Source organism: Ascaphus truei, unplaced genomic scaffold, assembly GCF_040206685.1.
Source record: "Ascaphus truei isolate aAscTru1 unplaced genomic scaffold, aAscTru1.hap1 HAP1_SCAFFOLD_1786, whole genome shotgun sequence".
NCBI classification, from domain to species: Eukaryota; Metazoa; Chordata; class Amphibia; order Anura; family Ascaphidae; genus Ascaphus; species Ascaphus truei.
This window is the reverse complement of record NW_027454685.1, coordinates 163-13194: the sequence shown is the minus strand read 5'-3', so window position 1 is coordinate 13194 and position 13032 is coordinate 163. Positions and strand designations below refer to the sequence as shown.

General features: G+C 43.4%; 1 long non-coding RNA gene across 4 annotated transcripts; it reads left to right on the top strand.

Moving 5' to 3' along the window:
• Window positions 1-866: 866 nt before the first annotated feature.
• Window positions 867-12666, top strand: LOC142476874 (uncharacterized). Of its 4 annotated transcripts, none has more exons than XR_012792026.1 (7): window positions 867-961; window positions 3361-3480; window positions 4501-4583; window positions 6041-6144; window positions 9894-10013; window positions 11033-11128; window positions 12573-12666. It is a non-coding gene; the product is annotated as an uncharacterized LOC142476874 (long non-coding RNA). The 4 variants fall into 4 exon arrangements; XR_012792025.1 differs by having other exon boundaries at window positions 4501-4596; XR_012792027.1 differs by lacking the exon at window positions 4501-4583 and having other exon boundaries at window positions 871-961; window positions 12573-12591.
• Window positions 12667-13032: the final 366 nt, after the last annotated feature.

The following is a 13032-nucleotide window of genomic DNA, read 5'->3' as shown; positions in this document are numbered from 1 at the left end:
CCCTCCTCCATTATATATATACCCCTTCTAGGCTCTGACACACTCATCCCTCTAAGGCCATGATTATCATGGGCACATGCTTGGTCGTCCACAGTGCGTGCGAGCGATGCAGAGCCGCCTCGGACCTCAGTGCAGGGATTGCTGCATACCCCCAGCATCTGTCACCCACAAACAATACACACACTAATACTCCCCACAATACACACTATAATACCTCCTCAATACTAATCTCCCCAATAATATTATAGCTCCAAACACAATATACACAACACCCTTACACAAGATACACAATCTAGTACTCTCCTCTGCACCTCTACACACAATATAATACTCCCACACACACAATATACACACTACCCTCCTACCCCCATAAAATACAACCAATAATACACACACACTTTGTGGATGTTGGGACCAGCTCCCGGCATGCACCAGTGAAAGAGAGAGGCCCGCAGAAGCTCGGAAGAACTCCCTCCATCCGTGCCTTCCTCCGTTTCACATCTTCTCCCTGTCTCTCTCCCTCCCTTTCCTTGCATCTCCCTGCGTCTTTACGTATACCCAGTCAGTGACGGCTCTGGTCACGTGATGCCTTAATATGGGCTTATCCATATATGTTCATCCACGTCACTAATGTGATGCCCGCACTGTTGCGGAGCTGGTACTTACGACGGGCACTTATTGTTTTATCAGTACTGCGTACCTGACTCTACCGGCCTACTTTCAACACTAGTACAATATGTGCTTCACTACGAGTGAGTGGGGAATATTGGCATCACACAGTCACTGTTGAATATGCCATTCAATCCATTTTGAAAATAGTAATGCAATGTGGTTTTGTTTTGTTTGCTTTTTGCAGTAATGAAGAATGGAAAAGTTATATTAAATTGGAGGGGGACTAGATTCAGCATTTCATCATGAACTCTGCACTTGTGAGAATTTAACTTCTTGAATACCCTGACAGGTACACGCAACATTAAGACTATAATCTGCTGTGCAAGCTTTCGTGCTATACCTCCCCCTCAGGTTTTGATTTATACATTTGCTCCCTCAATTCATGTCCTCTAATATTTGAAAGCTCTCTCCTAGCATTTTCTCTTTACCACAGAACGTCATCCCAATGTAACCTCTCTCTTGTTCTTTCTGCTTGCTGTTTCCTCACTCCTCTGTTAAACTTTTCTAATTTCTCTAACTTCCACACTCCTGCTTTTATCCACATGTTCTCCTCTTTCCTTCCCCTACCTTTGCATGTGTCTACACACTGCACCATTTGTACAGACCTCTATTGCAGCTATTTCTGCACTGCTCAATGAAAAGCACTCTTTAATATCCTATTCTCTGTGCCCCCTCTCTCTGCGCCCCCTCTTTTGGCGCCTCCTCTCTCTGCGCCCCCTCTCTCTGCGCCTATCTGTCTCATTCTCTCTACGTCCCTCTCTCTCTACATAGAGCTATCTCTGTCTCTCTCTACACCTATCTCTGTGTCTCCTTCTATGTTTGCTGATGTGTGGGATATCTCTTATAATCTTGAACCTGCTCATATACACATCGGGCCTCCCTGCCTCTGCCTCCCTGCTAAGAGTGTTAACCTATCTAATGTAATCCACATTCCTTTCCTTACTTTTCTCTTCCCTTCTCCTATGCCATCTGGAATGTCCGTTCTCTGACTAACAAGGCTCTAGTTGTACATGACCTCTTCTGCTCTCATCATTCACAATCAGTCATTCCCCTCACCCCATCTTACCTGTCCCACTGATTTGCCTCTGCTTAATTAAACTCTCCTCTGACATCTACTCTAACCTCTCTGCTCTCTCTCTCTTTCCGCTTAAACTAACAATCTTATTAACTCTTACAATGCTATCCTCCTATCTATATGCCCCCTCTAGGCTCTGACACACTTGTCCCTCTAGCCCACACCCTTGGCTAAATTCCCAAACATGTTCATCACACTTCCACTCGCTGTTCTTAATGCCTATGAAGGAAATCACACAATTGATATTTGATTTTTCTACAGTAAAAATGTCTCCAGTCCTGTATAAAGCTGCTCTCTGGGGCCAAACCACACTACTTTTTTTTCACATTCATCAACACTCAAATTTAATTTACGCTGTCTTTTTTTCCCTGTATTTGACTCCCTCCACTAACCTTCTCCTCACACTTGCCATCCTTCCTTCACTTCTCCTCAAGCATTTGACTACTTCAGAGGCAAGGTGGATGCCACCCACAAGGAGATTCCTTCTGTCCCTTCCCCCTTCTCTCCTTCTACCTAATTCTCCTTCTGCATTTGACTCCTTTTCTTCTCTTACAGAGCTGGAAGCTAATCATCTTCTCTTCTCCCTCTACCACATGCCCTCTAGATCGTATCCCCTCACACCTTACTGCATCTCTTAGTCCCCACTCTCACCCACATCTTCAATTCCTCCCTATTCTCTGGCTCTTTACCCTCTTACTTTAAGCCTGTAGTGGTCACCCTTTTCTCAGAAACAACCTACACCCTATGTGCCTTACTAACTACCGCCCTGTATCCCTCCTGCTGTTTGTCTCCTAATTGCTAGAATGTCAACATTCTTAAATCACATTCCCTCCTGGATCCTTTACAACCTGCCTTTCGTACAGCTCGTTCTACAGACTGTGCTTAAAGCAAATTCCCAAGGTCACTTTTCCCTACTAATCCTACTTGATCTATCTGCTGCGTTTTGATGCTCTCAATCACTCTCCTCCTTCATATTCTAAACTCTCTCTTGGTATCCGTAACACAGTTCTATCCTGGTTTTCATCATAACTTTCCTGTCACACATTCTCCATCTCTGTTGCTAACATGTCTTCGTCTTCTATTGATCTGTCTGTGGGTATACATCAGGGCTCTGTTCTGAGATCTCTCTTTCTCTCTACATACTATCATTTGGTGACCTCATCAACTCTTTGTGACAATCCTATAAATAACAAATACAAATATCAGGTCATGGGAATAAGTGATTTGGACATAAAAGTAACATTTCGGAAGTGTGGACAACTAATACATCTTGTAGATTGCCTTTACAGTGTGATGTCATTGATTCAGTAGATTGTGTGCAGACCAGGACTGCAGTACAGTGTCACTCACATGGATGACTTGCGTGGTAGAAGCTCAAGAACAAGGATGTCAAACTCCAGTCCTCGAGGGCAGCAAACAGGCCAGGTTTTCAGGATATCCCTACTGAAAACCTGGCCTGTTTGGGACCCTCGAGGACTGGAGTTTGACATGCATGCTCTAGAAGGAGCACAGCTGTGGGTGGGAGGTGGATTTGCTTTGCATCAAATGGTTTGGAGCAAGGTTTATTGTATGTATTATCATAATAACAATGCAATGCTTAACTTTTATTTCAGGAGGGATGACTGCAGAACAGAAGTGAATATTGAAGCCATGTGTTCCTTTTCTTGCAAAAGAGAAAATTTGAAGGACAGTTGAAGAGAAGGAAAATTACTACACAGAGACAGATAAGCAATGTGTATATTTCTCATTTACCATTTAGTATTTGTCGTTTTATTGACTCCACACAATCCGGCTGCTACGGGTTTCACATTGAATATTTTCATCTCTACTCTACCCCTTCCTGTGATCTGAACCATGCAAGTTTTCATTGATTCAATACATCATGAGTAGAGGGTGGCTACAGTATGAAGTAAAGACCCAAGGACCACATCTACTACCATTCATAACAAGAACATGTGCAGTAGCGCACAGCTGCAGTTCTATGTGATTGTTATGAAAGGTTGAGGTGGTTCAATTCTATGAATCTGGAGTGGGATGGATCCTGTTTGCATCATATGGTTTCATCTAGGCCAGTAGATTATATAACTCTCAGTACAGGTTACACATGGCATCAGTATTAGTGATTTAAAGAGGAGGAAAGCTTCAATGTGGAGAACAAAGCCAAGTAATGTTGAAGTTACTCCTTTTACCATTTACTTGGTCAGTCTGTACTGTCTACTCTCCACACAGCTGCTAAGGATCTTCCATTTTAAATACTTTCACCTCCTATTCTGCACTGCTTTGCTGCCCATTATTCAGAGATGCGTTCCAGTCATGTTTAGCACTCTGAATCTCTCTGCAGTCATTGGTTCAGCACATCATGGGTAGAGCATGGCTACAGATACAGCAAGCTATTATTATTTTACCGGCTGATCACCCATAATATTGCATTAAAACATAGAATATCACTTAATTTCCAAAAGATTCAGTGATGCTGATAATGCAGAATCTCACAACATTTCCCATCATAATGCCATAATGCACAAGTGGGAGAAATAATCCTTGCTATATCTGTACATTGTGTGACGTATTACCTCAATGACCAATGAGAGCAAGTACATCTTCTGTATAGAGCGGCTGTGTTATGATGCAGTTATTGATCATCATTGACATAATCACAAGAATCTTATGCAAAGGGAAATTGTCCGCAGCGAAGTGAGATTTCAGCCCCCAAACGTCTGTAATATTAATGCAATGTCTTACTTTTGTTGCAGTGAACACTGAAGAGACGGATCTACTACAACACTGTACAGGATGAGCATACGCTACAAGCAGCAAAATGATCTTGCAGTTGACAGTATGTTGTTCTGGTAATGTGCACAATTATTATTTATGGGCTACACACCACAGTGCTGGACATATTCTGTTAACTTCAACTCTACTCCTAACATGGAGATGTCTTCCTGGTGTTACTGATTCAGTACATCATATGCACAGTGTGGTTATGATATGATGGATTGATTTAATGAACCCACCAACCAATGATGACATCTGCATCATCTTCTGTAAAGTGCAGCTACAGCATGATATTATCAGCATTTGGTGCGGTATAATCAGAGGTATCTATGTGCTTTTGTGCCTGTTTTAAGTCCTCCAGCTTAACGCCCCTACACCTCCCACTACACAGGCATACTTACTTATGCATACACTGACATCTGGCATACCTACACACACCCCAGGGCCACTTCCTTCCCCTGATGTCAGGGAGAGGATGGGCATGCAGAGTGCAGTAAGTCTCCACGTTACTCTGGCCAACAGTCTTGGCCTACCTCCAGCATCTGTCACCCACAACATCTGTTCCCTCCTTGTAAAGTGCTGAACTATCTCACCTGGGTCAGTGCTATAGCTGATCACAGTGCCCGATCAGGATGTCACTGTGACAGGCAGCAGTGCAGATTGACCGGTCAATCAATGCAGTGCCGCAACATATGCACTAAATGAGATTTCCGTGCCCCCAGTCAGGTTACTCCCTGGGCAGTGACCCTGCTCACACCCTCCCCTAGTTCCACCTCTGATCACAATTATCTCTCTTGGAGAGTGTAGCAAATTGGAGTTGGGGGAATCTCACCTCTGCCATGCATGGTCACAATCTGGGCACAGGACCCAAATAGTGGGCAATGTGGCACTTCTTACAGTAGAGAATAAGTAACTTTATTCTTTACTTGTGTATTAAGGACCTTATTTGCATTAAATTCAGTCCACATGGGACCAAGACTTTCTGGCTTACTGAACAAAGTGGAATTGTTTCGTAGAGGGTGGAGAATTGTATTTTATCTGAAATTACCCCCTCTGCACAAAATACAAACAATTATACCCATACAAGTACCTTGTGGAAGTTGTTGCCCTCTATCTTCCTGTGGTCTCTCCCTGTTTCTCACCGTGCCTCCTCCCATTTCCTTGCACCTCTGCGTCTCCGCATATATCCCTATACTCAGAGCCGGCTCCGGTCAGTGACATGGGATGCCCAAATATGAGCATACCCATATATGGGCATCCATGCCACTGACCGGAGCCCGCTCTGTTGCGGATATGGAGAGAGACTGGGAGATTTACATCCCCTTATAATTCATATGGTGCATAGTACCGGCACGTATTGTTTTACCGGTACTGTGTACCTTCCTACTTTCACACTGGTACAGTATATGCTGCAGTGGGACTGAGAGGGATATATTGGTAACACATAGTCATTGTTGGGGGAATTCAATCCATTTTGAAAATAGTAATGAAATGTTTTTTACTTTTCTTTTTTTTCAGTAATGAAGAATGAAACATTTCTGTTAAAATTGAATTGGAGGTGAACTGGATTCATCATCAACTCTGCACCAGTGTGAATTGATGTTCTTTAATGTTCTGATAAGGTACATGCAACATCTCTTCCTCAACCCCTGCACCACTCTCTGCCTCTTGCCTCTCTCTCTCCACCTCCCTGCTAAGCGTATTAACCCATCTAATGTAATCCACATTCCATGTCTCACTTTACTCTTCACTTCTCACGTGCCCTCTGGAATGACTGCTCTCTGACTAACAAGGTCTATTTGTACATGACCTCTTCTGCTCTCATCCACCACCTCTCATTCCCCTCACCCCTGTCCTACTCGATACCTCAGCTTAATTGAACTCTCTCCTCTGACATCTACCCTTATCTCTAACCTCTCCTCACTTTCTGCTTAAACTAACTATCTTGTTAACTTTTACAATGCTATCATCTCCTCCTCCCTCCTCCTACTTCCTCCACCCTCCTCCATTATATATATACCCCTTCTAGGCTCTGACACACTCATCCCTCTAAGGCCATGATTATCATGGGCACATGCTTGGTCATCCACAGTGCGTGCGAGCGATGCAGAGCCGCCTCGGACCTCAGTGCAGGGATTGCTGCATACCCCCAGCATCTGTCACCCACAAACAATACACACACTAATACTCCCCACAATACACACTATAATACCTCCTCAATACTAATCTCCCCAATAATATTATAGCTCCAAACACAATATACACAACACCCTTACACAAGATACACAATCTAGTACTCTCCTCTGCACCTCTACACACAATATAATACTCCCACACACACAATATACACACTACCCTCCTACCCCCATAAAATACAACCAATAATACACACACACTTTGTGGATGTTGGGACCAGCTCCCGGCATGCACCAGTGAAAGAGAGAGGCCCGCAGAAGCTCGGAAGAACTCCCTCCATCCGTGCCTTCCTCCGTTTCACATCTTCTCCCTGTCTCTCTCCCTCCCTTTCCTTGCATCTCCCTGCGTCTTTACGTATACCCAGTCAGTGACGGCTCTGGTCACGTGATGCCTTAATATGGGCTTATCCATATATGTTCATCCACGTCACTAATGTGATGCCCGCACTGTTGCGGAGCTGGTACTTACGACGGGCACTTATTGTTTTATCAGTACTGCGTACCTGACTCTACCGGCCTACTTTCAACACTAGTACAATATGTGCTTCACTACGAGTGAGTGGGGAATATTGGCATCACACAGTCACTGTTGAATATGCCATTCAATCCATTTTGAAAATAGTAATGCAATGTGGTTTTGTTTTGTTTGCTTTTTGCAGTAATGAAGAATGGAAAAGTTATATTAAAATTAAATTGGAGGGGGACTAGATTCAGCATTTCATCATGAACTCTGCACTTGTGAGAATTTAACTTCTTGAATACCCTGACAGGTACACGCAACATTAAGACTATAATCTGCAAGCTTTCGTGCTATACCTCCCCCTCAGGTTTTGATTTATACATTTGCTCCCTCAATTCATGTCCTCTAATATTTGAAAGCTCTCTCCTAGCATTTTCTCTTTACCACAGAACGTCATCCCAATGTAACCTCTCTCTTGTTCTTTCTGCTTGCTGTTTCCTCACTCCTCTGTTAAACTTTTCTAATTTCTCTAACTTCCACACTCCTGCTTTTATCCACATGTTCTCCTCTTTCCTTCCCCTACCTTTGCATGTGTCTACACACTGCACCATTTGTACAGACCTCTATTGCAGCTATTTCTGCACTGCTCAATGAAAAGCACTCTTTAATATCCTATTCTCTGTGCCCCCTCTCTCTGCGCCCCCTCTTTTGGCGCCTCCTCTCTCTGCGCCCCCTCTCTCTGCGCCCCCTCTCTCTGCGCCTATCTGTCTCATTCTCTCTACGTCCCTCTCTCTCTACATAGAGCTATCTCTGTCTCTCTCTACACTTATCTCTATGTCTCCTTCTATGTTTGCTGATGTGTGGGATATCTCTTATAATCTTGAACCTGCTCATATACACATCGGGCCTCCCTGCCTCTGCCTCCCTGCTAAGAGTGTTAACCTATCTAATGTAATCCACATTCCTTTCCTTACTTTTCTCTTCCCTTCTCCTATGCCATCTGGAATGTCCGTTCTCTGACTAACAAGGCTCTAGTTGTACATGACCTCTTCTGCTCTCATCATTCACAATCAGTCATTCCCCTCACCCCATCTTACCTGTCCCACTGATTTGCCTCTGCTTAATTAAACTCTCCTCTGACATCTACTCTAACCTCTCTGCTCTCTCTCTCTTTCCGCTTAAACTAACAATCTTATTAACTCTTACAATGCTATCCTCCTATCTATATGCCCCCTCTAGGCTCTGACACACTTGTCCCTCTAGCCCACACCCTTGGCTAAATTCCCAAACATGTTCATCACACTTCCACTCGCTGTTCTTAATGCCTATGAAGGAAATCACACAATTGATATTTGATTTTTCTACAGTAAAAATGTCTCCAGTCCTGTATAAAGCTGCTCTCTGGGGCCAAACCACACTACTTTTTTTTCACATTCATCAACACTCAAATTTAATTTACGCTGTCTTTTTTTCCCTGTATTTGACTCCCTCCACTAACCTTCTCCTCACACTTGCCATCCTTCCTTCACTTCTCCTCAAGCATTTGACTACTTCAGAGGCAAGGTGGATGCCACCCACAAGGAGATTCCTTCTGTCCCTTCCCCCTTCTCTCCTTCTACCTAATTCTCCTTCTGCATTTGACTCCTTTTCTTCTCTTACAGAGCTGGAAGCTAATCATCTTCTCTTCTCCCTCTACCACATGCCCTCTAGATCGTATCCCCTCACACCTTACTGCATCTCTTAGTCCCCACTCTCACCCACATCTTCAATTCCTCCCTATTCTCTGGCTCTTTACCCTCTTACTTTAAGCCTGTAGTGGTCACCCTTTTCTCAGAAACAACCTACACCCTATGTGCCTTACTAACTACCGCCCTGTATCCCTCCTGCTGTTTGTCTCCTAATTGCTAGAATGTCAACATTCTTAAATCACATTCCCTCCTGGATCCTTTACAACCTGCCTTTCGTACAGCTCGTTCTACAGACTGTGCTTAAAGCAAATTCCCAAGGTCACTTTTCCCTACTAATCCTACTTGATCTATCTGCTGCGTTTGATGCTCTCAATCACTCTCCTCCTTCATATTCTAAACTCTCTTGGTATCCGTAACACAGTTCTATCCTGGTTTTCATCATAACTTTCCTGTCACACATTCTCCATCTCTGTTGCTAACATGTCTTCGTCTTCTATTGATCTGTCTGTGGGTATACATCAGGGCTCTGTTCTGAGATCTCTCTTTCTCTCTACATACTATCATTTGGTGACCTCATCAACTCTTTGTGACAATCCTATAAATAACAAATACAAATATCAGGTCATGGGAATAAGTGATTTGGACATAAAAGTAACATTTCGGAAGTGTGGACAACTAATACATCTTGTAGATTGCCTTTACAGTGTGATGTCATTGATTCAGTAGATTGTGTGCAGACCAGGACTGCAGTACAGTGTCACTCACATGGATGACTTGCGTGGTAGAAGCTCAAGAACAAGGATGTCAAACTCCAGTCCTCGAGGGCAGCAAACAGGCCAGGTTTTCAGGATATCCCTACTGAAAACCTGGCCTGTTTGGGACCCTCGAGGACTGGAGTTTGACATGCATGCTCTAGAAGGAGCACAGCTGTGGGTGGGAGGTGGATTTGCTTTGCATCAAATGGTTTGGAGCAAGGTTTATTGTATGTATTATCATAATAACAATGCAATGCTTAACTTTTATTTCAGGAGGGATGACTGCAGAACAGAAGTGAATATTGAAGCCATGTGTTCCTTTTCTTGCAAAAGAGAAAATTTGAAGGACAGTTGAAGAGAAGGAAAATTACTACACAGAGACAGATAAGCAATGTGTATATTTCTCATTTACCATTTAGTATTTGTCGTTTTATTGACTCCACACAATCCGGCTGCTACGGGTTTCACATTGAATATTTTCATCTCTACTCTACCCCTTCCTGTGATCTGAACCATGCAAGTTTTCGTTGATTCAATACATCATGAGTAGAGGGTGGCTACAGTATGAAGTAAAGACCCAAGGACCACATCTACTACCATTCATAACAAGAACATGTGCAGTAGCGCACAGCTGCAGTTCTATGTGATTGTTATGAAAGGTTGAGGTGGTAAATTCTATGAATCTGGAGTGGGATGGATCCTGTTTGCATCATATGGTTTCATCTAGGCCAGTAGATTATATAACTCTCAGTACAGGTTACACATGGCATCAGTATTAGTGATTTAAAGAGGAGGAAAGCTTCAATGTGGAGAACAAAGCCAAGTAATGTTGAAGTTACTCCTTTTACCATTTACTTGGTCAGTCTGTACTGTCTACTCTCCACACAGCTGCTAAGGATCTTCCATTTTAAATACTTTCACCTCCTATTCTGCACTGCTTTGCTGCCCATTATTCAGAGATGCGTTCCAGTCATGTTTAGCACTCTGAATCTCTCTGCAGTCATTGGTTCAGCACATCATGGGTAGAGCATGGCTACAGATACAGCAAGCTATTATTATTTTACCGGCTGATCACCCATAATATTGCATTAAAACATAGAATATCACTTAATTTCCAAAAGATTCAGTGATGCTGATAATGCAGAATCTCACAACATTTCCCATCATAATGCCATAATGCACAAGTGGGAGAAATAATCCTTGCTATATCTGTACATTGTGTGACGTATTACCTCAATGACCAATGAGAGCAAGTACATCTTCTGTATAGAGCGGCTGTGTTATGATGCAGTTATTGATCATCATTGACATAATCACAAGAATCTTATGCAAAGGGAAATTGTCCGCAGCGAAGTGAGATTTCAGCCCCCAAACGTCTGTAATATTAATGCAATGTCTTACTTTTGTTGCAGTGAACACTGAAGAGACGGATCTACTACAACACTGTACAGGATGAGCATACGCTACAAGCAGCAAAATGATCTTGCAGTTGACAGTATGTTGTTCTGGTAATGTGCACAATTATTATTTATGGGCTACACACCACAGTGCTGGACATATTCTGTTAACTTCAACTCTACTCCTAACATGGAGATGTCTTCCTGGTGTTACTGATTCAGTACATCATATGCACAGTGTGGTTATGATATGATGGATTGATTTAATGAACCCACCAACCAATGATGACATCTGCATCATCTTCTGTAAAGTGCAGCTACAGCATGATATTATCAGCATTTGGTGCGGTATAATCAGAGGTATCTATGTGCTTTTGTGCCTGTTTTAAGTCCTCCAGCTTAACGCCCCTACACCTCCCACTACACAGGCATACTTACTTATGCATACACTGACATCTGGCATACCTACACACACCCCAGGGCCACTTCCTTCCCCTGATGTCAGGGAGAGGATGGGCATGCAGAGTGCAGTAAGTCTCCACGTTACTCTGGCCAACAGTCTTGGCCTACCTCCAGCATCTGTCACCCACAACATCTGTTCCCTCCTTGTAAAGTGCTGAACTATCTCACCTGGGTCAGTGCTATAGCTGATCACAGTGCCCGATCAGGATGTCACTGTGACAGGCAGCAGTGCAGATTGACCGGTCAATCAATGCAGTGCCGCAACATATGCACTAAATGAGATTTCCGTGCCCCCAGTCAGGTTACTCCCTGGGCAGTGACCCTGCTCACACCCTCCCCTAGTTCCACCTCTGATCACAATTATCTCTCTTGGAGAGTGTAGCAAATTGGAGTTGGGGGAATCTCACCTCTGCCATGCATGGTCACAATCTGGGCACAGGACCCAAATAGTGGGCAATGTGGCACTTCTTACAGTAGAGAATAAGTAACTTTATTCTTTACTTGTGTATTAAGGACCTTATTTGCATTAAATTCAGTCCACATGGGACCAAGACTTTCTGGCTTACTGAACAAAGTGGAATTGTTTCGTAGAGGGTGGAGAATTGTATTTTATCTGAAATTACCCCCTCTGCACAAAATACAAACAATTCTACCCATACAAGTACCTTGTGGAAGTTGTTGCCCTCTATCTTCCTGTGGTCTCTCCCTGTTTCTCACCGTGCCTCCTCCCATTTCCTTGCACCTCTGCGTCTCCGCATATATCCCTATACTCAGAGCCGGCTCCGGTCAGTGACATGGGATGCCCAAATATGAGCATACCCATATATGGGCATCCATGCCACTGACCGGAGCCCGCTCTGTTGCGGATATGGAGAGAGACTGGGAGATTTACATCCCCTTATAATTCATATGGTGCATAGTACCGGCACGTATTGTTTTACCGGTACTGTGTACCTTCCTACTTTCACACTGGTACAGTATATGCTGCAGTGGGACTGAGAGGGATATATTGGTAACACATAGTCATTGTTGGGGGAATTCAATCCATTTTGAAAATAGTAATGAAATGTTTTTTACTTTTCTTTTTTTTCAGTAATGAAGAATGAAACATTTCTGTTAAAATTGAATTGGAGGTGAACTGGATTCATCATCAACTCTGCACCAGTGTGAATTGATGTTCTTTAATGTTCTGATAAGGTACATGCAACATCTCTTCCTCAACCCCTGCACCACTCTCTGCCTCTTGCCTCTCTCTCTCCACCTCCCTGCTAAGCGTATTAACCCATCTAATGTAATCCACATTCCATGTCTCACTTTACTCTTCACTTCTCACGTGCCCTCTGGAATGACTGCTCTCTGACTAACAAGGTCTATTTGTACATGACCTCTTCTGCTCTCATCATCCACCACCTCTCATTCCCCTCACCCCTGTCCTACTCGATACCTCAGCTTAATTGAACTCTCTCCTCTGACATCTACCCTTATCTCTAACCTCTCCTCACTTTCTGCTTAAACTAACTATTTTGTTAACTCTTACAATGCTATCATCTCCT